This window comes from Eufriesea mexicana, unplaced genomic scaffold (genome assembly GCF_001483705.2).
Source record: "Eufriesea mexicana isolate 0111107269 unplaced genomic scaffold, ASM148370v2 scaffold507, whole genome shotgun sequence".
NCBI lineage: Eukaryota > Metazoa > Arthropoda > Insecta > Hymenoptera > Apidae > Eufriesea > Eufriesea mexicana.
Genome location: NW_016908664.1, coordinates 1285359 through 1312172, shown reverse-complemented (window position 1 = coordinate 1312172; position 26814 = coordinate 1285359).

Here is a 26814-nt window from a genome sequence, read left to right as displayed (position 1 = left end):
AGCTGTGAATAGCTCCGAATATCTCAGAATAATTCTTAATAGCTTCGAATAGCTCCAAATAGCTGTGAATAGCTCTGAGTAGTTCCAAATAGCGTTGAATAGTCCCAAGCACCTCTGAATAGCTCCTAATAGCTTCAAATATCTCTGAATAGGTCCGTATAGCTCTGAATAATTAAAAACTGTTCTAAATAACTCCGAATAGCTCTAAATAGTCCCTAACAGCTCCGAAAAGCTCCGAATTGCTCCGAATATCTCTGAATAGCTCTGAGTAGCTGCGGATAGCTCCGAATAAGTCCAAGTTGCTCTGAATAGTTCCGAATAGCTCGGAAAAGCTCCGAATTAATGTAACGTAAATTATACTCGTGAAATACTTCAAAGGGAGTCGAAAATATTACCATGAAATGTAACGAGAACATCGTAGAAAGAGCACCCTTTAAGATGCAATTGATTTCGAGTCGATATATACATATCCGTTCGAAAAATACATGGAAGTTTATACGAAATGTATCCTAGAAAATTATGAATAGGCTGCCAAACTCCATGACCCACATTTTATCCTAGAAATTCGTACGTCGTAAATAGTAGTAGAGTAAAAAGTTGCTGGCTTAGCGTCTGGCGCTGACCAGGCCACGTGGCGCGAGCTTTTGGTAGGTCAGTTGCATGGTGCGAGTGAGAGGTCCGAGTGTGCGACGAGGAGAGAGATAGCGAGCAGCTGAAAATGAGCCTCCTCTTTACATCAAGATATCTCAGGAACTGAAAATCGTATCAAGATACAACGAGCGGCATTGTAGACGGGAAAGATCCTCGCTTCTAACGAAGTTAAATTCAGTAAAAAATCGCAAATAATTTCGGAGCTATAATTAAATAAACTTAGCTAATTTCGGTTTGCGTTATCGTGAATTTTTTAAATAATTCATATAAATGCTTGCAACTTTGCAATGATATTACTTAGAATAAGCATGTTTTACATCATCAACCTTAGGAATAAGAATATTTTCGTAAGATTTAATTTATCTCGTGATCCATTTCTTTTTCCTGGTATATGAAATTACATCGAGTTTACACAGGAATATTATTCATAGTTCAGATTTAATGGGAAATAAATTTTCTACCTTCATAGTACCTATAACAGGTCTATTCTTTGTATATCAGACACAGAACATTGACACATAATGTTCAATTCAATTTTTACTCCTCGAAACCGCAATTATCGAGATTCGTTTAATAATCAAGTTGTATTAATTTTTGTTCCAGGTAATGGAAATTTCTGTTGTCTTTTAAGACTATTCGATTAGTTTGCACCGGATTATATCGTTCGATTAATACTTGGCCGTTCTTTGTATCCCTTTTTCACATTCGAACGTCTAATACCAGACATGGTTCATGGTGCTGAAAATGTCATAACTTTTCCAGAACGTAGAAAAATTTACCCGGCTAACGTTCGTTCAGAGTTTATTCACGTTCCGTGGGAAACGCACACAGTGTTCCCGGCGGTATTTGAAGAGTGAGTCGCAGTAAATCGTAAGAGTCTTACGGTAAGACGCTTTGTACAGGGCAGCATTATGCGCGGCATAGCAGCCACCAGATTTTCCCATCTCGTAGCTTTGTTTCGTAGCCCCATTGTCAATTATTCTGGAATACCGGCTTTCGAGTCTTATTCCCCATTCGCGCAAGTCTCCTTCCTGTCGTTGAACAATATCTTCTCGTCCATAACCGCGAAGGAGAATCCTTTGCTAGTCTCCCCTGGTCCGCTCGGTCCGCCAAGTCTCTGGTTCGCCATGTTCTATGACTCGCATCAACCATTTCTCAGACGTTTCCGCCGGATGAAATTTATTCTCCGTTGCCAGGCGTTCTTCGATACTTTTGGTTCACTTTGCGAGCACTTTGGTAAAGAACGGTACCAGAAGGCTCTAACGTGCAACGAAAAGCTCGGAAAGCCGATCAAAATCGAGCTGACCATAAATTTCGCGCCGGTGGAAAATTCAGCAACGATGGAGCTGAGTTGGCTTCAAACAGATCGAAACGACGTACAGTTGCTAACTTTCGTATCTGATATTATATTTTCACGAAATTTATATACATCATTCGCTATATGGTCATTTAGGCTGTGTTATGTTTAGAGAAAAATTACGGAAATAAAATAGAATATAAATTAAGAAATCACAGTATCACCATGTATGAGGAATCGAAATTAACGCTTTGACTGTCGGGTTGGACATATATGACAGGCCACGGATTTTTCTGTGACGTCACAGTGGTCATTGGCAAGCGCTTGAACTACTTGTTAAACTACAATTGTAAAAATTGAATGAAAATTGACAGTTAGTCCATTTTCAATATAATCGCTAATTAGAAGACACCTTGAAATATAATGTGCCCCATTGAAAAATTAAAAATTTTTATTAGAACGTCGATTGAAAAAATATTAAAACGAATATTGCATCTATCTGGGTATACCCCCATGGTGTCCTGAGCGAAACATGTGATTTCGACAGGCAGTCAAAAGGTTAATTAAATATTCACAGATTTACAGAGAATTGAAGATCGAAATGATCCAAGATCCTTGTGAAATACCCTAAAAATATATATAATAAAGTATTTCAATCACTATCTTTTTCACTGAATGGACCTACATTCAACAAGTGCATATAATATAAACGAGAATAATTGATTTATAATTGTGACACTTTGTGACACTTGGCAACGTGTGCCAATAAAATACTCGAGTCAAACAAACTATAAAAGGAAACAAATTTTTAGGTTAAACTTATTCGCACTGAAAATCCCATTATCAGTACTTGAAAATACTACGGTATAAAATCGACGAAGCAGTATAAAGTCGAAACTGTTCAATCGGTGTAACACAAATCTCTCTAAGGAAGTTGTGAATAATGCATTTCTCGTAGGAGAAGAAATCGAATTGGATGCATCAATGTTTAATTCTGATTTCTTTCTTTCCCCGTGAACGGGGGTTGTCTACTAACTTACCACGGAACGTTTAATCACGAGTAATGCCCTGGTTAGGAATGCAAAGGAAGAATTGCAGGTATCATAAATACAGATTACAATCCGCGCAGTAACATTTTTGCCCGGCTAATTAATACGAATTAATATGAACGGCTGGTAGCATTTCCGTTATCGTGTCACAGCTTCGGAATTACCGCGTTGGGACTGCTATTAATCCTGAAATATGTCACGCTCCAAGCGGGATTAAACGACCTTTTTTTACAGAATCATCGGATCGATGACGAATCCAATAAGACCGGTCTCTTGGGGAAAGCCAAATATATCCACTTATTTAACTAATATTCTGTAAATCTCGTACCAAACATACCTTTGACATATATTAGCTTCGACGTGAAGGCGAGAATACTCAAAAATTATTTTTCTCCTTCCAAAAACGAAAAATTCGTCGAAATACGTAGTCGATACCGAGCACGGAAATTTATGTTACATTTCTCACCATTGGCGCGTGCTTTAAATTCTGCAATCTCTTCGGTACGAGCGTATGTGGAACATGATATTCAGTTCAAAGGAATTATCCTGCCACGTTAACCTAGATTACCAGGCCGTTTGTTAGGGAAACACATATCCGCCAAGGACTCGTTTCCGATTTTTCCACGGGAAGAATAAAAAATAAGATAATAAAGAATTCGCAAGATGCTTGGATCACTGGGTCGAATTGACCGTTGTATGCGAGTCAAGTCGATAATGCGATACGAATTGTTCTAGTGTAAACCTGAAATCGACTCGGTTCTCGGCTTACAAAGCTCTTTGTCGAAAAAAAGACTGCCTTGATTCGCCGGAAGCTTGATTGCGCGGAGCTTTTAAACGCGGCGCGTATTTTCTGCCAACTGATGCTTCTTCGTCCAACTCGTGCCGAGTTAATACGAACCTCCACTTTGGCGTAGAGAGAAATTATAGGGAAGGTTAGAACGGTGAATGGAGACCGGCAAACGGAGGGAATGTAGATAAATCGTGTGATGAATGGGTCGAACGAGAAGCAGATAAAATTGATAAAAACCGGGGAATATTAAAGAAACGGCGGGAGGGAGAATGGTTAGGAGCGTGGCTTTTGTTTCTTCGAAATGAAGAAAATTTGATGGGTGAGGAAAGAAGGGTGGATCTCGAAGGTTTGCCTCGATGAAGACGGAGATAATAGGATTTTTTGCCCTTCTCGGGAATTGGCTCTCTGATGCGTCCAGTTCCATTAATCTGGACGTACGAAAAGCAACGATAATCATTGGCTTGCCTTTGCTGCCTTTGTAGTAGACTTGCTGAAAGTAATATGGATCCTTTGTGAGCTGGCAAGGATCTGGATGGTGGAATGGGGTGCTGCCGACTTCACCTTTGATCCATTCCGATTTCTTTACTATAAAGTTCTCTTTTTGCCAAATATTCTGTCGATATTTTAACACGTTCGTTACATTTTCTAGTAACTTGCGAATCATTTCTGTTGATCGATAACAAATTATTACGTTTATTTATTCCAATCTTTTTTTTATTTGTTTAATGGAAGAATTTAATGGAAGATAGTTTCGTTATAATTAATTAATCTTTTGTATTTTCTGTATTTCTTAAAATGTTGCGTGCATTACTTTCAACTAAAATTCCAAATTTCGAGCCATTGTTTTGTCGTGCTATTTCGCTTTGAATATTCGCATTTTAAATATGCTTGTTCCATTCACAGCTGTACGTATAGCAATTAATGTTTCACGTTCGTACGGGAGCAGGATAATTTCCCGCGGTTTCAGTTTATCTTCAGATAGATGTTTAAATATGTTTCTGACCAGCGTCGAAAGTAAAACGATTAAACAGCCGCCAGGTCGAAGTTATTAAGTTTGCTGTTGCGTCAAAATTTATCTTCGCCAGTGCCAACCGAGGATTGCTAGTTATACTATGTTCGCGAATATACTGCGAGGTCTATAGAGTTTTATGTAAAGTAAATAAAACGGCGACCATCTTCCCTTAGCAGTTATTTATTCAAATCGTGTAACTAGGGCCGACCTTAAATTGATTCGTACTACTTGCAACGCGACGAATCTAATCTGTTCTACTTGATTTCCATAGTTTCCAAAATTCCAAACGTTCTCCATTCCCTTTTACTGCGATTTTAATTTTTATTATGAACAGAAAATTCTATTTCAACGTTCTCGAGCGATTAGGTATGAAATAACAATTTTTCTCGGGAAAAGAAACAGGTGGAAATGAATTTCGATATTACTAGCAGATGTTAGAGTTATTTAACGAAAAGCAAAAACAGATTAAGAAGAGGGATTCTCATTTCTGTGGTTGACTGTGCGGTTTCTCGTGAAAATATTTGCATGCCACGTGTTACGAAATTTCCCCAGTTAAACTCGATACTTAATGACGTATGTTGCTGTTTCACTAATTACGAATCCACAAGAATTCATGAGGCAAGCCTCACGTGCTTTTGTAACTCGTGATAAATCATAAAACTTATAAACTCCGAGTACGAGATATAACATTTCTGCATAACACGTTCCTCTGACGTAAATTAAGCAACTTTGTCGGCACAAAGCAATGTTGCTTTGTTAAATACGCGTGTTTAACTCCTCTTAACAATTCTAGTGAAATTTTAATTCCATCGCGCATTTTTTAGCCATCTCATTTCCCTCCCATCTTCTTAACATAGTCGTGATTTTAGACAATTATCAAAATGTATTAAGCAAAGAACTACGTATTCAACTTATTACAGCCACGAGTAGCTTAAGTACAATATTTTGTATCTTTATAATTACAAAAATTTTCATAACTATTTAACAAAAGTAATTTATTCAATTTGCAATTCAAAATTTGCCTTTTTCCTACACTTAGCTCTCAGTAATTAATTAGTACAAAGAATAGTAAGTTAAAAAGGGCCACAGTAATCACGGTGACACTTCGATTCAATAGACAGTCAAATTCTAAACTTATTATGATTTCTCCACCTCATTTTCTCCTAATTTATTTAAGAAAATCCTAATGATTTCTAAAAAAATTTGTAGAATATATTAATCCATATTGGCCACAGTAATCATGGTGACACTTTGACTTGATAAACAGTCAAATTCTAAACTTATTATGATTTCTCTACCTCATTTTCTCCTAATTTTCTCAAAAAGGTCCTAATGACTCCCAAGAAAATTTGTAGAATACATCAATCGGACTACACGTTGAATCCATACGAAGAAAATCTCATCGGAGAAAATTAGAGTGATCCTTCGTGACGAGTAACATTTCGATGCTCCAGATCCTGGCTCGCCAAAATCCTAAATCTGATTCGCAACTCGGCCGTGAGAGGATTCGTGGCACGATAATAGGAATTCCAGTCTCGTAGCGGAAAATTTCGCCAAGACTGGGACAAACAGCGTCCCTTTCCCGAGGACCAACCTATTTTTTAAGCTCCATCACGCGCGAAGGCATGGGTCATAAAGTTTTGCGACCCGGCCCGGTACTTTGGCGAAATGGATTCTGCATTATAGTGATCATCTCGGCGTGTCGATAACACGGCCTCGATGCCATTGAGATATTAAGGGCAGTTTTCTTCCCGTCCTCTTTATTTTTCTTTCTCCTTTGTTGTAAAGTATCTCGACGACGAGATGCACCTGATGCATTCCATTAAGAGCGCAACGAGTACGTGCGTATTCCCAGCGAGACCAGCGATGCATCACCGATGCTTCCTTATTTCTCCTTACTTTTATTTTGTGCCTCGCCAGTCTCATTTTCTTTCTTTCTCCTTTCCCTTTCTTTTTCTTTTTATTAATTCATCGGCAGCGCGACGGAAATGTAGCTACATTTTTACACGACGAGGAATTTATAGGGACGAGGACCGAGATGATGGCGGATTTATCGGAGATCGGAGTAATGTTCTCGGAATCCAATAAATAGTACAGGTAACGATGGGATCAAGAAGCTTGGAAATGAGGAAAGGGTATTTTTTTAAATAGGGGGTTGCTTCGTTCAGTGCCACGCAGAGCAGGGATTAGGATAGTGCTGAGTTGCTCCGGTGCTGTGAATGGAATGCTGGAAGTGTTTCACGAAAATTAATCCTTTGTTGGAATTCGTTGGAACTCTTCTTGGATTCGACATGTTACACGTGTGATATCCGATATTAGGGGATTTATGGGTCAGAGAAATCTTGCACGCGTGGAATAAAAATTTTAAGAATGACAATAATATTGAAATTACCAAACGAGTTGAAATTCATTGTGATAATTTTAATTCCTGTGTGATATATTTAAATACGTAATTAAAAAATTATGTTTTGCTTGTTTTAGAGTTAAATGAAAGGATTAAATTCTTCGAAATTAATATCTTAGGCCAAAGTCTGTTTCACACCAATTCTGCGTCATTTTTACCATCTTGCTGGAATTTATCGCAGTTCCGAGAAGATCGATCTTTGTCCTGGATTATTCTCGTTCGAAAAGCTCGACCGTTCATTAGGGAACATTATGACGCCTCGTTAGCTCGATAATTACATTCGCGGGTAACACAGCTGAAGGGAGTAACACGAAATTTATGCCCCAATATTTTCTACGACAAAAGAATATAACGTGTTCTTAATTAATGCAAAAATTTGCGAGGCAGAATTATTCGTAGATAAAAATATTGAGAAATATATTGGAATATTCCTGTATTGTGCAACTTAATTAGAAGTTGTATAATTTCAAATTCATATGGATTTAAGGAGAGAGATGCCTTTAATTTCGCGCTGTAAAAGAGCTTCCCGAATTTTTCTGATAAAAAATATTTGATAGATCGGTTTGATTTTTGTTGTATTGCAGAGGCAATAGATCTTGCTGTATATTAAAAAATTGCCAATCCTATACGTCATTGTATGTAACCCACACAATTTTTCTCGCACATGACTGCAATATGAATTTCATATAACTGCATTGTCGGCATGATTTCGGTTCGCATAGTAATCCTATCTGCACGGAAGGTAAACTACATATATGGATTCATATCGCATTGATTATTCTATACGAAATTCGATATTTTAACTTCACACAGGCGAAAAAAGCAAAAGTAATTAAAATTGGAAATACACGTTCCATTTAAGTATTTGATTTCTTTTTTCCTATCGAAAATTTGAAAAATTAGGAAATCCGAAAAATGGCTCGACAAGCGTTAAAAAATCATTCACCCATTGAAATTTCATTAAAGTTAGTGGAGATTCGGCTTAGTTATCAATTTTCAAAAAACTATGTTTCCGTGGAAATACTTCTAAAATCAAAATGGAACGAACTGTACAATATATATATGTTATTTCTTCATGTTTAAATACAAATTTAATTTTAATTATTTATTCCTGCACCATAATTTGTGAAATTTTTATGGGATGTTATTCAAAATATTATATTTTCAGTTTTCAAAAAACTGTTTCCATGTAAATGCTTCAAAATTCAAAATTGGTCGAAATATATAATATATTTATTATTTTTTGATATTTAAATACAAATTTACGTTTAACTACTTGTTCCTGAACCATAATTTGTGAAATGTTTACAGGATGTTATTCAAAATATATATATTCATATAATCAAATCAGGAAACAAATCGATTTTTCTTCTTAATACAGTAGTATAACTCTACGATAATTCTGACTCCCTCTCTCTTACTCTATTTTTCTACTTTCTTCTCCACTCATCTCGAGCAATCTACCTAAATCACTTCGTGCAATGCAATCACGTTTACCCAAATCCTTGAATGCGAATAATACACGGCCCTAATCTCAATCGCTATACATCCCCCCACGAATCTCCAACACTCAAAACACAATTCTGCAAATCCCCATTCCCACATTACTTATCAGTACAGTACTTGGTCGCGTTTATTTACACCCGACGCGTTTTCCCTCGGCCTTGTTCGCCTCATTACGATTCAAAGTCTCCCTCTTTTCGACATCAATCGAGTGCTCCCCTTATCCACGAGCTTCGACTCGGATTCCCATTCGAGAGTAATTCGCCTGATTCCTTTTCTCCGTGACACATCGATTTTTCGTGACCCGTCTGTAGACAGTGGCTCGCTAAACGTTGCTCTCTTATCAGCAGACCTAATTCATCGAATTTGTTAGACACCTGCGTGTCTATTTTCCACGAACTCGTGGCGAGGTCTCATCGTGGAAACGTTTCTATAACACGACGACAGCTAGAGAGAGAGAAACGAGCAATTTCTTCGTTCAAAAATTCTGAGATCCGTGAAGTTTCGAAATTCTAAAGCGATTATTACAGGTAGTCGATTTAAGAACTAGCGAGAATGATCGATACGTTGAAGAAGAGGAACACTTCTTCACCGTGTACGTGATCTCGAATGGGAACAAAGCTGCAGGAAAGGTTGCATCGCTTGATGACTGCTGGTGTAGTGTTACAACGGAACACAGGGATGTAAAGAAGCGGCTCGGAAGGGCAATAACAGGAGAGTGGAAATAATGAAAAGAAGGGCGTAGCGAGCTTGAATGTAGACTCGACGTAAACGAGTCTGGTATTCGCGGAAACCTTTTACACAAGAAAGGGGGTTAACGTCGTCAGGGAAAAGGAGCGCGTTTTCATATGTGAACTGAGAGAAAATATTTTTCGTCAGCACGGAAGTGCATGTAAGTAATCTTCGATTGTTGGGTTTAAATTTTCGAGCTAACTTTCGCGAGCTGGAGATGCAATGGAGACAAGCTTTTACACGAAAAGGTATGTTGACATGATCGAAAAAAGGAAACAGATTTTCGTATGTAAGCTGGAGTGAAAAATTCTGCATGAGCGTAGGAATTAGTGGTTCAAACCAAGAATTTGATAAAGCTCTTATTTCGATAATGGTGGCGATGATATAATGTAACAAGAAGTCCATTCTTGATTAAAATTAAATGTATAATGTAACATAGAATTTTTATATCTCGTAATTTAAATGTCACTTTTTCTCCAAAAATTACTTATCTGTCGACTAATTTATTTAATTTTTCAGTGAACTGTGTCAATATTAATACTTCATTTTATTATTCACGAATAATAATCTATGCACATGTTTAATACAAATACACGTTAGTCCCTTTACAAGAATTGTAAATATCGTTATCATTTCTATTTATTTAATTTTTCAGTCAGCTATGTCAATATTAATACTTCATTTTATTATTCATGAATAATATTCTATGCATGTGCGTAATACAAATAGATGTTAGTCTCTCTAAAAGAATTTTAAGTATTGTTATCATTTCGTCCACCATCGTAGCAGACGAAATCGAGGAACCTCGAAAATAAACTACGTAGAAGTAACGCGGTGTATTTAGCGCGAAACTTCATCCCTGACGAGGCTAATAAAGTTGATCTCGAGCCTGCAGAAACCCTTTCTCGCGGCCAAACTTTCAACCTTCCCCTATTTTAGTTATCTCTCCAATCTTGGCCACCTTATTGCCTCTTTGCCCAGACTATCTCCCTCGATTGTTTCCCCAATTGCTGGAGATCAACGCTGCAGGAAAGCCAACCACCTCCTGGCACGACCCTCGAGGAGCGTCGTACTCTCCATCTGTAAACTCACGAATGTTCGGTATCCTGGACACGTGCATCGATGTTCACCCATATGCTCGGGTGACGGTCACGGATTTGCGAATAAAGTTTCAAAGCGTCTGCTTTCGACTGCCCAAATCGCGTTTTTTGGCACGCAAAGCGTGATACGGGCGGAGCAACACTTTTAAATATCTCAACGATATACTTTCCGAGCTTGCGCGTCGCTTTGACGGGTCCGATGGACGGGCCGCGACGCACCTGACTCATTACGACGTGTTCCCGAGTGTTCCCGAAGTATCTGTGAACGAATAACACGTACACTACCTCGTCTCGCGCTTGTGTAGCACACTAGAATATACCGCGAGCGTGCAACGATATTTTGTGGCAAGATTTTCATTATTAGTTCTACGCGAATTAACTGAAACGCTACACATGTTTATGATTATTCGCGTTGCGGGAGATAATGAGGATATATCGTGCCTTTGATAAGTTGCGGATTAATTAGCCGGACCATGAACTCAGCTTGTGCTAATTCTACGGCTGCCTTTTGATGGCCTCGTCGAATTTCGTGGTCGGAATTCGCGCGGCTAGAATTATATTTCAGTGCCTGAATCGTGGGATATTAATGTAGAAGATAGTAAGAAATAATGCAAAGTGCTTTAGAGAACTGGATTGGCAAAATGATGATGTTAGATGCTGAAATATATTTATTACGAGTTCAATGGAAATTGAAAGTAAAGTATTGCGACTAATAACAATTACACTGACTATATGGCTGTTTGATTCTCTGACTGACACTGCGACTGCTCTTCTTTATGACTCTTGATACATGGGAGCATGTTTCATCGTTCAGTCACCTTTTATTCATTCACTCGCTGACTGCACGCTCATACGATGCATTCCTAAAACTCATCGCGTACATTCCACGAATGCATTGATTTTTCATGCCTGTGGTGGCATCATTCTCACTCTGGCTACTAGGTGAAAGATTTACTCGCATCGGTAAACCCTCCGCTTGCTATATATAGAGCTTTCAGATTTTTCAATAGTATCCCCGTTTAAGGTAGGGTCCATTGGCTTTATTGATGAGTCCCCTAACTGGCCCGGGACAAAAAGCATCCCTTCCTTTTCTTTTCGACCCTTCCAGCACCACCGCAACACCACGATCACAGCAACCGTAGGGAAGGACCTCCACACACCTAATATTAACCTAAACATCTGTGGCGGCATTATTCTCACCCTCGCCGGTAGGTGAATTACTACTAGAAGGAGGTTCGAGGACTTTCTCGTAAAAACCCTCCGTTTCCTAGATATACAATTTTCAAATTTTCCAATAGCATACTCGTATGCTGGGTAGCCTTATTGATGAGTCCCCTAACTGGCCCAGGACGAAACGCATCCCTCCCTTTTCCTCTCGTCCCCACCTGCATACCAGCAACTACCGACTTGATTAACCGTGGGTTAGGAACCCCCACACATCCACTCGATCAGCTCATCTTTTTCATCTATAGTTCAGTTTATCTGTCATTTGTTCCACTGATCGTTTCGAGTTTTCTCGCTCCTAGAGTACTCTATAATTAAAAGGAGAATTTATCCCGAAGAATACCCATCTTTCAAAAATCCTTTCAACTCTAGCAAGTACAGCTAGAGTCACTCCGACGTATAGGGATTCCATCAGAAGTCGTCTATCAAATTTCTAAACGCGTCATCGACTTTCCGTCAATTTCTCTATAATTATAGCCAGGCCAGCTGGCCCAGCATTAAAAATGGAAGTCTTGCCCGCGCCACGTGCTTTCAATAACTTGGCGCGCTCCTCTCGCCTATCAATTTTCGACTTCCGAATCCGCTGGCCAGCTATCGCTTTCAACACGCGACTTAATTATTATCTGCAGTCCCAACGTATTTCCTCCGTTCCTTTCACGTCTGTCCCGATGAAAGGATGCCGGAGTGCGCTCAATACCCTCTTGAGCTTTCATTCACGGGTCATCGTCGTGTCTTCACCAGCGTCGTTTTCGTCGAACTGTACAGGGCACAGCGTCGGTTCACGTGATTCGTGGCATTGAAATGCATTTCTTGACAAAGTCCTCGACGTTTCGTGGATCGACTCTTAACCTTGCACCCTAGCAGTCTATTCCTCGTAGAGCAGCGTTCACTTATCGCGTAATCGTTTCAGCATGCGATTACCTTGTGCGAGATTCGAGATGAAAAAGTGGCTCAAGGCTACCTCGGATGAATCTATTAGCAGGCACACGTGCATAATATGAAATTGCTAATTGCGACGGGAAACTGGTAATATGTTCATCGTGATGTGGATCATTCTGATCCCACAGGTACTGGGAAAATATCAAATAATACTAGCGAATATCAAATAATTCCTCGAATGTATCTTCATCCCCTTTTTCACGTTTTACTGTTAGTGGTGGATGAAATATCAATAACGATAAGAACAATTCTTTATTTAATTACAAAAATGATCAAATATAAATATTAAATATAAATCTAATTAATTTCTCTAAATCACACGCTCACACCTTTTTTCACTTACTTCTATTCTATTCTCTTCTATTTCTATTTCTATTCTCTTCTCTATTCTCTATTCTCTATTCCATATTCTATTCCCTTTCATGCATTACATGAACATACACAATTCATTTATCACACTACCCTGAATCCATTAGATATTGGCATACCATGCATACTCGCCCCACTCATCCCTTTCTTACAGACACATACATATTTAAAATCTATGTTAACCATTACCACATTTACTTGTTCTTCGAGAACTTAAATCATTTTCGTAATTTAATACTGACGGTGTTAATAGTATCCTTTCCACTTTGAATAGACGTTCTACTTAGAAATTTTGTATTATTCAAGTACCTTTTATAATTCACTTTGTACTGCCTTTTCGAATACGTAAGGAGCTTTCTAAGTAACCAGATGCTTTCTTAAATATTTTAGGGTTCCTTGGATCGAATATAACTATGTCAAAATTTTGCCAATTTATTTTCTACAGTGGCCGGTAATTCGCAAGTTTATCATAGAGTCGAGATTGAATTAGTATTATTCGATTTAAGTAACTAAAAAGAATTAGATGCTTTCTTAAATATTTTAGGGTTCCCTGGATCGAATATAACTATATCAAAATTTTGCCAATTTATTTTCTACAGTGGCCGGTAATTCGCAAGTTTATCATAGAGTCGAGATTGAATTAGCATTATTCGATTTAAGTAACTAAAAGGAATTAGATGCTTTCTTAAATATTTTAGGATTCCCTGGATCGAATATAACTATGTAAAAATTTTGTCATTTTATATTTTACAGTGATCGGTAATTCGCAAGTTAGCCATAGAATCGAGATTGAATTGGCATGATTCGATATCAATAGTCAAGAGGTAATGAAATAAAGAAGAAACGATCGAAAATACCAATTCTCGTCCTCGCTAGTGGATAATTTATTCAAGAAGTGCGAAAGAGCAGGGGATGCTGCAATTTTCTCCTGTTCGCGCCTCGTAAGAGCAAAACGAAGGAACAGGATGAGAGCTTCTTGAAGAGGCAACGAGAGCATAGCGAAGGTTCCTCTGAATATCAGCAATCTGCTGTTCCATCAGTCTTGAGTCTTGACAATGCAGTAAGAGTGGATTTGGCAATTCGGCATCTTCTGTTCTTTTCTTTCAGCTTTCCATGCCTTTCTCTCTTCTCGTCTTCTCACCTATGACTTCCCTTTCGTGGCTTATCTTTTCATTCACGTTGATTTGGAAATCATACCTTTTAATTCCCAATTCATTTTGAATAATGAAGAATCATGGAGATTAATTTAGGATCTGTTGGAGTAATCTGTGACAAAATGTAGTCACTTAGATTAAATTATTTCTTAATTTAATTTTTCATTTTATCTTTCGTCCTTTTCAATTTTAATTCCTAATCACCGCGATTAAAAATTTCCCATATACGAATATACATTTCTTTAAATATTTCAAGCTTTTGTCAGTTCCATTTTAATTTAGTTTCCACTATGATAGCTTATGATTGAACAAAATCCTAGAAATTTAGGGACTCTCGAATTCTCTCAAATCTCAAATTCCACTCTCTTTAGAATTCCAATTCGGAAAATTATCGCACGAACGTCATCCCATATTTCCGCTATATTACTCGGTATCCCTCGTCATATTTTACGAGTCACGAGTTCCATTCGCAGAACTGCATCAACGGGGACCTATCACAATACCTTCCAGTCTTCGCAGGGTGTTTCAAAGGGTTCACAGATTTCGCAAATTTTGAATTCACATACTTCAACGCCTGCTCCCGCAATCTCTTTAACACCGTAATCCCGCATTCTCGAAAACGCTCACCTCGGATGACAATCACCATTGCCCCTTGTCCTCGTCATTCCTTTTTCCCTTGCCTCTCCTCCGCGGCTGTTATCCTCTCCTCGTTCCATTATTCTTTTCCATTTCGTCTTTTCCTAATCTTCGTCGTTATCTTCGTAGTTACCTTCGTCTTTCCCTCTTTCTCTCTCTCTCCTGCAAGATTGCTCTCGATTGCACTGTCGCGTTCGCCGCGAAAGCAGAATTGTACGAGGCAAGATCGAGGCTTGGTCGCGTGACGACGAACATTTCTCCTTCTGGGAATGTGCAGTAGTCGATGGCCAAGAATCGCCAGGGTAATCCGGGTCGAAAAAGTTTCCACGATTCTTAACGTGCTCGAGAGGGGTGGCAACGAGCTGATGGAATTGCCGGAGCAGTTCCATCGTGAAATTACACCCGATTCCGGTCGTCGATTAGATCGTTGCATTGCACAAAACCTCCACGAGTTTCCACCGATCGCTCGTTGTCCGTTTTTCACCCATACTTGATTCAGCAAGCTCTTAAATTAGGCCAGAAATTTGCGATTGGTTAATTCGACTAATGAGTGGCATGATTATCTCTCTGGAAGTTGGAATTTTTTAAATAAATGGGAAATTAAAAGCGACTTTATGGAACAGAGATTCGAGTGGTACGAAGAGTCTGAATTTTGTCTGAGCTTTAGATTGCGTCCTTCGTTGAAATTCATACGGCGAAATATTAACATACGAGCTGGTATACGTAAATTTGTTTATCTCGTTTCTGGCTAAATAGAGGGAAAGGTAGAGAGGAAATTTTTTATTTTAATGCTCACGTCATTTAAGTTTCGAATTTTATTTGAAAAATTCTAGGTTCATTGGGAGGTAATTAGAGGGAACTGGTGATCCTTTGAAGATAATACTAAATTTAGTTTTATTTGGGAAACGAGGTTGAAATCGGAGATAGGGAAGAACGAGGGTAGAAGGCGTGTTCGATATTCGAATTTTCGGGATTAAAATTCTACGGACTGTAGAACCGGGTCCAATGGGATTGACGTCGTTCATAAATCATTGGCTACTGTCGCCTGTCTTTCCGTTCTGGCTCATTATCGTCAGTGTCGTTGAGGAAGATATATGTGTACAGCGTAAATGGTTTTATCCATAGAGGTAAAATTTCGTTCTTCGAAACGAATCATAAAATGGGAGCACGATAAACCGTGGAAAAATTAATTTTTATATTTACTCCTAGAATATCTGTCATTAAATAAAATCACGAATAAACTGATTATTATTCGGTGATAATTAAATTTATCAGTGTCTTTGTTATTCGTTAATCGAATACGTAATATCTATTAAATTGATGCATTAATTTCCAAATACGAAGGAAAATACGATATTTTTAAATTTATCGAGACACGGATAGAGAGAAATTTATTTCACACATAGGACAAGAGTATAACGCAGCCAAGAAATAAATTACACTCTGCCAGAGGAAAATAGAACAAGTCGACTATGCTTTGACAAATATTGCGACGCGATAATTCGTTTCATCGATCAAGCGTTTTCAACAAGGAACGATATATCACGCATTTATCTTCGCAAATTCAGCATAATAATCTACTCGACTAGTAATGTCGACTCGGTACGTGTCCTCTATCTCGAAAGAGCTCCACTTTTTCGCGTAATTATCCCCGTTACGTTTGAGTCGGGCGTTCTCTGTGATAAAAATTTCTTCTAATTAACGATCCCGCGCTTCCGTTTGCATCTTTTCGAGACGCGATACTTTTCAGTCCGCGTGAATTCCACGTGCCGTGACAAAGGGGCAATTTTATAAGGGGGGGAGCGCAAAGGGTGAGGGAAAATGAGAAGAGAAAAGTAAAAAATTGTGGCAGAATGATGAAATTCGGTAACAACGACGGATTGACCCAGAAAATTATTAACGGCACCAGAGATATTTCGAGCGTTGATAAATTGACTGAAAACACGCCGATCGATCCTAGGAAAATAATTGCGTATCGCCTGGCCAGGTTTCGATGAACGATATCGATAATGGTATTGATGGTGTAGAGATAGCGATGGAATCATGTCAAACACCGGTATTAGCGATTTACGATTGCAACCTTCGAATAAATGATCGGCTTTTGGGAATTGAGGATGTTTCCGAAAAAAGGGTCCATAAACCAAAATGACGAACGGTGTAAATCACGACAGAAATTTCAGTTTTCATTGAAACCGTGTGTTTTCGGGTAATTGAAAAGCTCTCGAATTGTACAGCAAATGATGCATTTCAATAGCTGATCGTAATCTGGGTTGTATCCAATTAGTATTAGACAGAACTGGTAAATATATAATTTATTAAGACTCTTTTATTTTGAAAAATTCTAAAATAATAAAATATCCTTCAGAAAATCCCATAATTAAAAATTTTCAATTATTATTCTTTTAATTTTTTATTTTAAATTTCACATTTAATGTTATCAGTTTAATAAAATAATTCTGTGATTTTTCGTTTAATATATTTTCTTTTCAATACATGATCGTAATCTGGGTTGCATCTAATTAGTATTAGACAGAACTAGTGTATATATAATTTATTAAGATTCTTTTGTATTGAAAAATTCCAAAAATGTATTATCTTTCAAGAAATCCCATTATTAAAAATTTTCAATTATTATTCTTTTCACTTTTCATTTCAAATTTCACATTCAATGTTATTAGCTTGGTCATTTAATTTTGTAATTTTTCTCTTAATACATGTTTTGTAAGCTTTTCTTCCTTCATCCTTTCATTCACTTGTCACTTGATCTGTCATGCTAGCTTTACTAAATATTAAAGACGAATTAGATACCGAAGTAGAGTACCTCTTTGCCATAAACATCCCCAAAATTCTCGTGAACTGATTAAGTGGTACGAAATGTTATTTTTAATTGAAAAGAAAACATCATGATGAACGAGATCGAATAAATCGATGCTTCCAATTACATATACCTTTGCCATTTTTCCGTTCAAGCTTTTCAGTACTTCAAAGGAGTACCATTGAATGTGCCTGAATAGAGAAGTGGTGGAATTTCCTTTAGCACTTTCCACGTAGATTAAATCGTTCTGGTAAATTTCACGTTTACACGCTGAAAATAATATTCCAGCTTTATTCAGGGAACAGTATTTTTTTGTAGCTGTTATGCGATTAAATCCTTGGGCATTTCCCGAGTGTGTATTTCCCTGCAGCTAAGACTCTTGGTATGCATAATGCGTGAGACGTCGAATCAGGGTTGCATTTAAATGCGTGCACTCTGCTGCCAGAGGTTTGTGAATGGGTGCGAGATAATTCCACAGATTTAAGTACCTTAATACCTCGACTTAACTCGCATGCCGATTTAAAATCCAAATTTCTCACGGTCGAAGAGATATTTTATTTTTTTCCTTTCGGATAATTCTGCATAATTTTGTAAAGGATTATCGTTTAATTGGACCTCCAACTATTCGCGTTCCGCGGATAAAAACGAGGGATTCTGTACTTTCTTCCGACATAGATTGATATTATTCCATTCCTTTCTCCGTCACGGTAAAAGCATCTTCCTGCTAAATCCGCGGAAATGGTGGCATAAAATTTTAAAGAAGTCGACATGAGAGCATTTCACGTCGTTCCTTCTTTCATTCGGTTTTGCCTGATCTTCGAGCAAGCCGGTTTAACTGGTTACATTTTCACCGTCTGGCGTGTACGAGCCCTGCAGTCATGACAGATTTAAACACAGGGCGGTGTTATTCGTTCTAAACCTTGTTACTGCAATTCACGCTGCGCCAATTTCTCGAGCCAACGAAATATGTTACACGGGAAGAAACACTTAAGTGGCCCTTTTCACATTTTTCTAAAATTTTTCTAAAACGTACAGCTTGTCAAGTGAAAGTGACATTTCGGAAAGCAACACTGTTAGTAGTATTTTCTGATGACTTCGTTTCCAAAATAATTTGCCAATAATTTATATAAGTTAAATATAAATTAAAAATTAAATTAAAATGATATAAAAATTGTATGTAAATTACACATAAATATCGGATAATTTAAAAATGAAGAGACTGCGAGATATTATAGATTTTGCTTAGAAATTCAACCCTGTGGAAAGGGAGAAAAATTTGGGTCTCCCTACATAGGAACTATCGATTAATCATGATGTAGTCTACCTCCAGATTTCACTGCTAAAAAGGCGTATCGAGGAACTGTATAAAATATAAAATAAAAGATCGATCGCTTCTTTTGTAAACGTTATCTTACTCCGATTTATTAGTTTCCCTTTTTCTTGCAATCCCAGAAACGTAGTGGTGTAGTGAACGTGAGCTTTTAAGAGATATTTTTTAAATCCGGATCAGAAGAGTGAAGGATTATAATGGTGTTTAAGGTTATAGGATGATGATACTGCGATTGCAGAGGGAATAATTTTATTTTTCATTGATCCGCTTATTAAAAAGGAAAAATTCGTGGCACAAAACGTTCCGTGCACTCTTCATTCTCCGAACTATCTCTCTGTTTGAACGACCAGACACAAGCTTGAAAATGTTTCCACCCCTGCACACACGATATCGCCGACCAACTGCATGAAAACTGCCATGTTCCTCGTACTTATATTTTCGTAACATATTCGTTATCTTTATGATTCAGGGTTACTACCTTATTTCTAAATAAAAATTCTATTAATAATAGTGTAACTAGTTATTATCCTTATTAATACTAGATTTATCACAGCCTAAATAACTGCTTTTAAATATTTAATTAAAAATTCTGCATTTAACTTTATCGCTTTTGTCAATTCTTGATTTTTTAATTTTCCAATATATTTTCATTTCTTCCATTTCCTTTCAAGTTTCTCCTGCTTTATTTCTTCATGTGTCTATCATTTGTCCGATCATGATAGATTTAGTGTTAATAAATTTTAGAAATTTCTATAACTCTGTCACTCTCGAGATTTTTCTAAAATTCACTTCCTCCATTGAAATTTTTTAAACCTTCCAGACATTTTTACGATTCCAAATTTATTTTATTTGAATATAAAATCTGAATATAAAAATTCCACCCTTTATATTAATTGAAAAGAAAGGAAAAAAGGACAGAGAATGGGAATTAGTTATTATCTTCCTAAATCTTAAAAAATTCTGTAACTTGAGTAATTCTTGAGAATTTTCCGGAAATTTTATTATATACCTCTGATACTTAAATTTATTAAATACTCCATTTTTCTCATTTCTCATGCGCCGTATTCAACATGTGTCTCGTACGAGGTTAATACAACTTGCACGATATTACTAGGATTTTTGATCAGGGTTTAATAGTGTAACAGCTTCGTTGACGATGTACTTGATTAGTATCGCTGTTTCTGCAGCAAACATCGGTTGATGTGGGCGCGTACGGGTAAATTATACAATGTCGATCAATAATCGCGACTCATTGACGTCCCGACAAATTTAAGCAAAGTGCGAATGACGTTTCGCACACTGTCATTCGCATTGTACAGCCCATGTGAAATTTCTCGGTTTTTATCTACATCCGTTTCTTTCCGGAAATTCATTCATCGTTTTACGCGTCGACGAACTCTTTCTTTCCGATACGGAACGTTTCCAACCATTTTCTCTCATTTCGAGCCGTAATCCTGTCTGCCTCTTTGCTTTCCGCCTTTCGTATTCCAGTGGATGTTTAACCTGGTACTTTATCTCCGCGTACAGCTTTTCGTGGCAAGCAAGAGTTGCCAGCAAGTAGACACGGTCCGTTACTAGTCAGACCGAGTGGAAAAGAAATCGCGAATCTTATATCTCTTTCATTGAAAAGGAGATCATTTAATTTCGACGAGTTATTAATTCTTTGAGTAGCATATCGAATATTCTTTCTATACAGGTATCAATTTTGTAAAATGCCATAAACGTTTAGCTATTAGAATAGTATAGCAACCTCCAAGGATGAGTAGATTCGTCATAAATTTAATTTGGCCAAAAAATACAAGTGTTTCGACTTTCAAAAGAATAATATGGAACATTTAGCAGTCAGACACTGAGACATCGCGATATTTTCACGCATGGTGGACTTGGAGTCAAATATGAGCCAAGAGTATGGTCCAAGATGTTTGAGAAGCCTCATCCTTTTCTTATAATACACAGCCTATTGTTTTAAATACACATCAAGTGCGTATATCCAAAATGTTAATTCATTTTCTTCATAGATATTGCAAAAAGAGGAAAAAATAAATTGTCATTTGACAAACAATGAATCAGTCAATCAATGCCATGATATGTATATTTAGTTGCAATTTTTATTTGCTATTAACGACACTGCCATTCATTTTTTACCTCCCAAAGAATTAATTTTATACTTTTTTGTACGAAGCAATGGAGAAATGTGGAAGTATCTAGAAACTTGATGCAGTATTACCTTAGGACCTAAATATATAAGTATATCCGAAATGTTAATTCATTTTCTTCAAAGATATTGCAAAAAGAGGAAGAAATAAATTGTCATTTAACAAACAATGAATCAGTCAATCAGTGCCATGATATGTATATTTAGTTGCAATTTTTATTTGCTATTAAGGACACTGGCATTCGTTTCTTACCTCCCAAAGAATTAATTTTATGCTTTTTTGTATGAAGCAATGGAGAAATGTGGAAGTATCTAGAAACTTGATGCAGTATTACCTTAGGACCTAAATATATAAGTATATCCAAAATGTTAATTCATTTTCTTCATATATATTGCAAAAAGAGGAAGAAATAAATTGTCATTTAACAAACAATGAATCAGTCAATCAATGCCATGATATGTATATTTAGTTGCAATTTTTATTTGCTATTAAGGACACTGGCATTCGTTTCTTACCTCCCAAAGAATGAATTTTATGCTTTTTTGTATGAAGCAATGGAAAAATGTGGAAGTATCTAGAAACTTGATGCAGTATTACCTTAGGACCTAAATATATAAGTATATCCGAAATGTTAATTCATTTTCTTCAAAGATATTGCAAAAAGAGGAAGAAATTAATTGTCATTTAACAAACAATGAATCAGTCAATCAGTGCCATGATATGTATATTTAGTTGCAATTTTTATTTGCTATTAAGGACACTGGCATTCGTTTCTTACCTCCCAAAGAATTAATTTTATGCATTTTTGTATGAAGCAATGGAAAAATGTGGAAGTATCTAGAAACTTGATGCAGTGTTATCTTAGGACCTAAAATATCGTTTCTCCTAACCTATAGCTGATTCAGCTTATTCTTTTTCACATTACTTTATACGAAACCTGAGTCGTTCCGATTTCCTCCAGCACCGGTAGTGCAACGGATCGTTGAAAAATAGCCCGGGACAAATCTGGAAACAACGGTGAGTTTCTGGCTATAATTTTCTTTCGATCGTGACGTTGGTATTTCAGCAATCTGGAGCCGGTCCAATAGCGTGTCCGTTTCAATCGCCTAGTTTAATGCGGCTCTCATTCCCCTAGCACGTGCATCTTTAAATTCGATCAACTATGCAGGACCTGTCGAGTTTCCTGCTTAATTCCCATTCTCTCCTACTCTCTCCTGTCGACTATTACACCGCTCTCTTCGTGCCATCGAAAATACCTCTGTGCCATTTATTTCCCGCACTTCGAAAGAGAAACATGACAGAAAGTGGATCGTAAACGTCCAAATAGAGGTCGATGGGGTCTCAAAACAATGCCATCGAGAGAACTCTGGATGGCGCATGTGGTCCATCTATGCGTGGACCATTCTTAATCATGAACCAGCATAATGGGAACGAACGAAGACGAAGTACGATCTTCTCTTCGCGGAATCGCCGTGGTGTCGCCAGGACTTCCCTTTACGATCGCGGAATCATTTTTATCGGTGTAATATTCGCGACCCTGGTCCTTTCATTATCATTCGGTTTGTGCCTGCGACCACGGCGACTTAATAGCGAACCATTACACGCGAAGGAAGGACATCCTCGCACGAGACGTCCCGATACTCGACGGTGTATTTACAGAGGCCCGTTTCGAACAAAAGAGAGCTCTTTAAGGGAAACAGAGGATTTAGAGGAACGGTCAGGACAAATAAAAGCGACACCGAAAAATGGGGAACGTCGCTGACACGGTAAGCTTTTGTCCGTGATAGAATAGATTTCGGGACACGAACAGCTTTCCGAATGTGTCCCTTTTTCCCTCGGGATCCCCTGGTGCTCTCTGGGCAGAATTCAAATGAGTTTGGGCCGAAAAAGCGGGTGTATCGAAGCCGTCGAATGGAGACTTCGAGTGCGATAAATTACGATAATTGGAATAATTCCTTTCCCAGAGGCTGGCAGAGAAAGGCAGGGAAAGGACACACCACGCGCGCCATTTTGTCCGTTATTTTTTCGCGTACAGTCCTCGAGGCTTATACTCGGTACGCAATTGTTTTCGCGAATTTACATTGTTTCTGCAAATAGTCCTGCTATTCTCACAACTGTAACAGCCGGATTATTGAAAAAACATTTTACGGGAAACGGTGCCGCGGGGATCAGCGTATTTCCTGCTTCGATCTGTAATCCTTTATCCCCGCGATGCAGTTGAGCGAGTTTAGTGAATTATGGCGTAATTGGAGTTTCGAGTGTACATTATGGAATTTTAAAGCCGCTGAAGGAAAGTTCGGAAAATATTTTTCCCCCACGTTGTATTTATTTTGTAATTTTCTCTCAGCAAATTTACATCTCGTTTGTTTATTTTCTTCGCGACTAACAGTTATATCTTGTCTAACAGTGACATTTGCTATATCCTGGGTTCAGTTTATTTTAAAAAAAGATTGCGAAATATTGCAAAATTTTTTGGCTTTACTATTCTTCGTTTTAAAATAACCAGAATATGGCATAGCATTTCTTTTTCGCTATGATAAAGGCAAATTGGCAAGAATATTTATTTCCAAAATTATTTCAATATTATTTAAGGAGTATTCGAAGCAACCCACTGCCAACTTTACATCCGACTGTTTATTTGCATAATTTCCAAGTAATTTGCATCGTGTCCACTTAAATATGCATCAGGCTTCGTCGAAATCGAGTCTGTATCGAACGTCCAGAGATTTGCCAGCGTATCGACATCGTAATTCTGTGTTGTGATCGATGTCACGAATACCCTGTCTGCTCCGCTGATAATTCCATTGTCACTTCGTCGGTCAAATTATGTCAGAAGCTTATGGCATCAGATTCGGAATGCGGAATGCCGCGTGTAGGCTCATGTTGTGTTACGGGAACACCGTCATGCGTGTTTAGGGACCAGGATCGATGGATTGACTCGACATGGTCGATCTGAGTGACAAATCGTGTACTTTATTTCCATCATTTTTCATTTCTCAAGTGATTCGTCGAGGTGAAACGATTATGATTCTTGCTAGCGATTATTCGATGTTCTTTTATCTCTATATTAATCGTTTTCAATTTGAGAGAGGCTTTCAAATATTTTAGACACTTCAATCATTTATAGGGACACTTTCGTTTACAGTCAGACCTCGATTATGCATAACAGTTCATGTTGCTACTACAATAGAAATATATTCAATATATTAATATTCAAAATATATTCAAAATATTAATATTAACTCTTTCGCTATGACGAGTGTCACCGTGAAGTTTCGTGTAGAATAAAGTAACGTGTCAAGAATGGAAACATTACAATCGTGCAGTCATTAGCATTCGGTCTTTTGACGAAGATCTTTCGAAGAAAAGAAGAAAAGGAAAAGCTGACCATCGCAATAGAGCTTGCAATTCTTTGCGAAGAGAGCTAAGAAAAACGGTAGCACTTGTCTTAATCTTTTACTCAATTTTCGTGGTTAGTAACTATAGTCACCTGTCTTATGTAAATGGCGTCTCGTGGCTGGTGACTATAGTCACTCGTAGTAGTGAAGGGATTAATTATAATTAATTAATATTAATTTATAAATTCAAAATATTCCAAATATAGAGTTATTACAGTGTACCATTCTCTTCCTCTTTGAACACCAGGTATGTCAAAGAATTGTAAGTATACCTAAATAGATGTTAAAAGTTTTGGAATTCTAACCCTAATCCAAAAATTGCTTTCCCAGTACAGAACAGTTATTCTTTTTTCCAACAAGCTATTATCTAGGTGTTCAGAATGTGAAGTTGATGTATTGGAAAATAACAGAGTGTTGAAGTGCAAAAAGTCCGAGGAGCTTCGAGCATTGTCTTGCAAATGCGAGCAATTGTTACGTGATTTTCAAATATCCCGGAGTTTGAAACATGTAAATAAAGAGCTTATTTCCAACCCGTTCAATATATTGTGTAACGGACCATCGCTGTAAAATGTCTATACAGATAAAGTAATGGAAACACATGAAAATGCAAATATGAGTACCGCAGAGGAAAGATTCATATGACAGTGGTTATATACTTGGAAATCGCTTGTCGTAGTTTCTGTTCGCGAGAAGTATGACAAAGGAGGACGCAGTAAACGGAAGAAAAATTGTATACCAAGTTCTTATTAACCAACCAAACGGGCTTCTATTTTTCATTTCGAGAAATGGAACGTACGATTGAATCGCATTTTGTCGAAAGTATCGCAGCATTTTTTCCCCCGCGATATATGCAGATGAAATGAATTGAATTTTACTCTTCTATCAGTTTTATTTGCGATGTAATTTCTCCTTAATTAACTATGACGATCGTGCCATCGGTTATTTCCATATTTTCTTCCGTGTGGTACCTTTTAATTGAATCTACCTCTCGCATTGTGCGAATATTATTCGTTTTTCATACCTGTGAAGCGACTGCAGAAATGGAATGGAGGGAACGGGGAATTACAGTTCGTTTTGTAATTAACAGTGAGATTGATTAATTTCGTATTAGAAATTCCTTTCAGATTCAATATTGCATTTCGTTAATTATATTTTCCTTGGCTATGTTGAATTACATCATAGTATTTTCTCTTTTACTTCAATATATATAAAATAATGTAAATATATATTGATACTTTATTTACAGAAATTTGGTAATAATTTAATTCTTTAAAAATAATGCAATGGAGTGTCAAAATCGTGAAATTATTTTCGTTCCTTCTTTCGTGAAGACGCTTGCCAATTTCTTAAATTTCTCTCCTTTTTCCTCTCACGTCGTTGGACTATCGTTGTTTATAGCTATGGTCATTGCAATAAGAATAAAGAGGAAAGTACACGAGCGAGGATGGAACTGTAATTCACTTACAGTTCGTCCTACAATTAACCGTGAAAGGTTGATTAATTTAAAATTAAAGATTCCTTTCAGACCCGTCCATCGTTTCATTAACCATATTTTCCGCGGCTGGCCTGGACATTTAGCTTTTAACGTGATCGTATGTGAGCCCGGTCAGTCGAGATACATTAAAACCTACCCTTCCGCCATGTTTTATTCCTCAAACATTCGAAATACACAATTTAATTTTACGCAACTTTGACTGGTCTTTGAGGTTCCAATTTTTTTTGATCACTCAACGCGAAATGGTTATATAAGTTAGTAAAATTAAAATTTCATTATTAATATTGTTAAAATTCCAAATTGATATTACAATTAATATTCCATGCCGAAAAATAAGAGATTGAATACGAGTTACAAATTATTTTGCATCTTGCTTCGATTATCTTGTATTTAGCATAACTCTGTACTCGGTTTACGTTCCAAATTATTCATGATCAACTGTACTGCAGGAAATTTAGGTGCAAAAGAATTCTTTATCGCGTAAAATATACAGCGAGAAAGCTTAACCGTATAATCAAACGATAACGTATTGCAGCAACGTCTCGTTATTTTCATTTTCATGTGTTTGCGCGGACAGAAAAATTGCAAAATTTATGACGAGAGAATATCTCCGTAACTGGCAATGAGGGGAGCCAGCAAGCTCGGTTTTAAACAATTTTTTTAGCATGAAAGTAATCTCGCAAGGAATTCTCGAGAACCGTCATTAAATCGATCCCAGAGGGGTCGTATGGTCTTATCACGAAACCGTAGTCGCCATCGG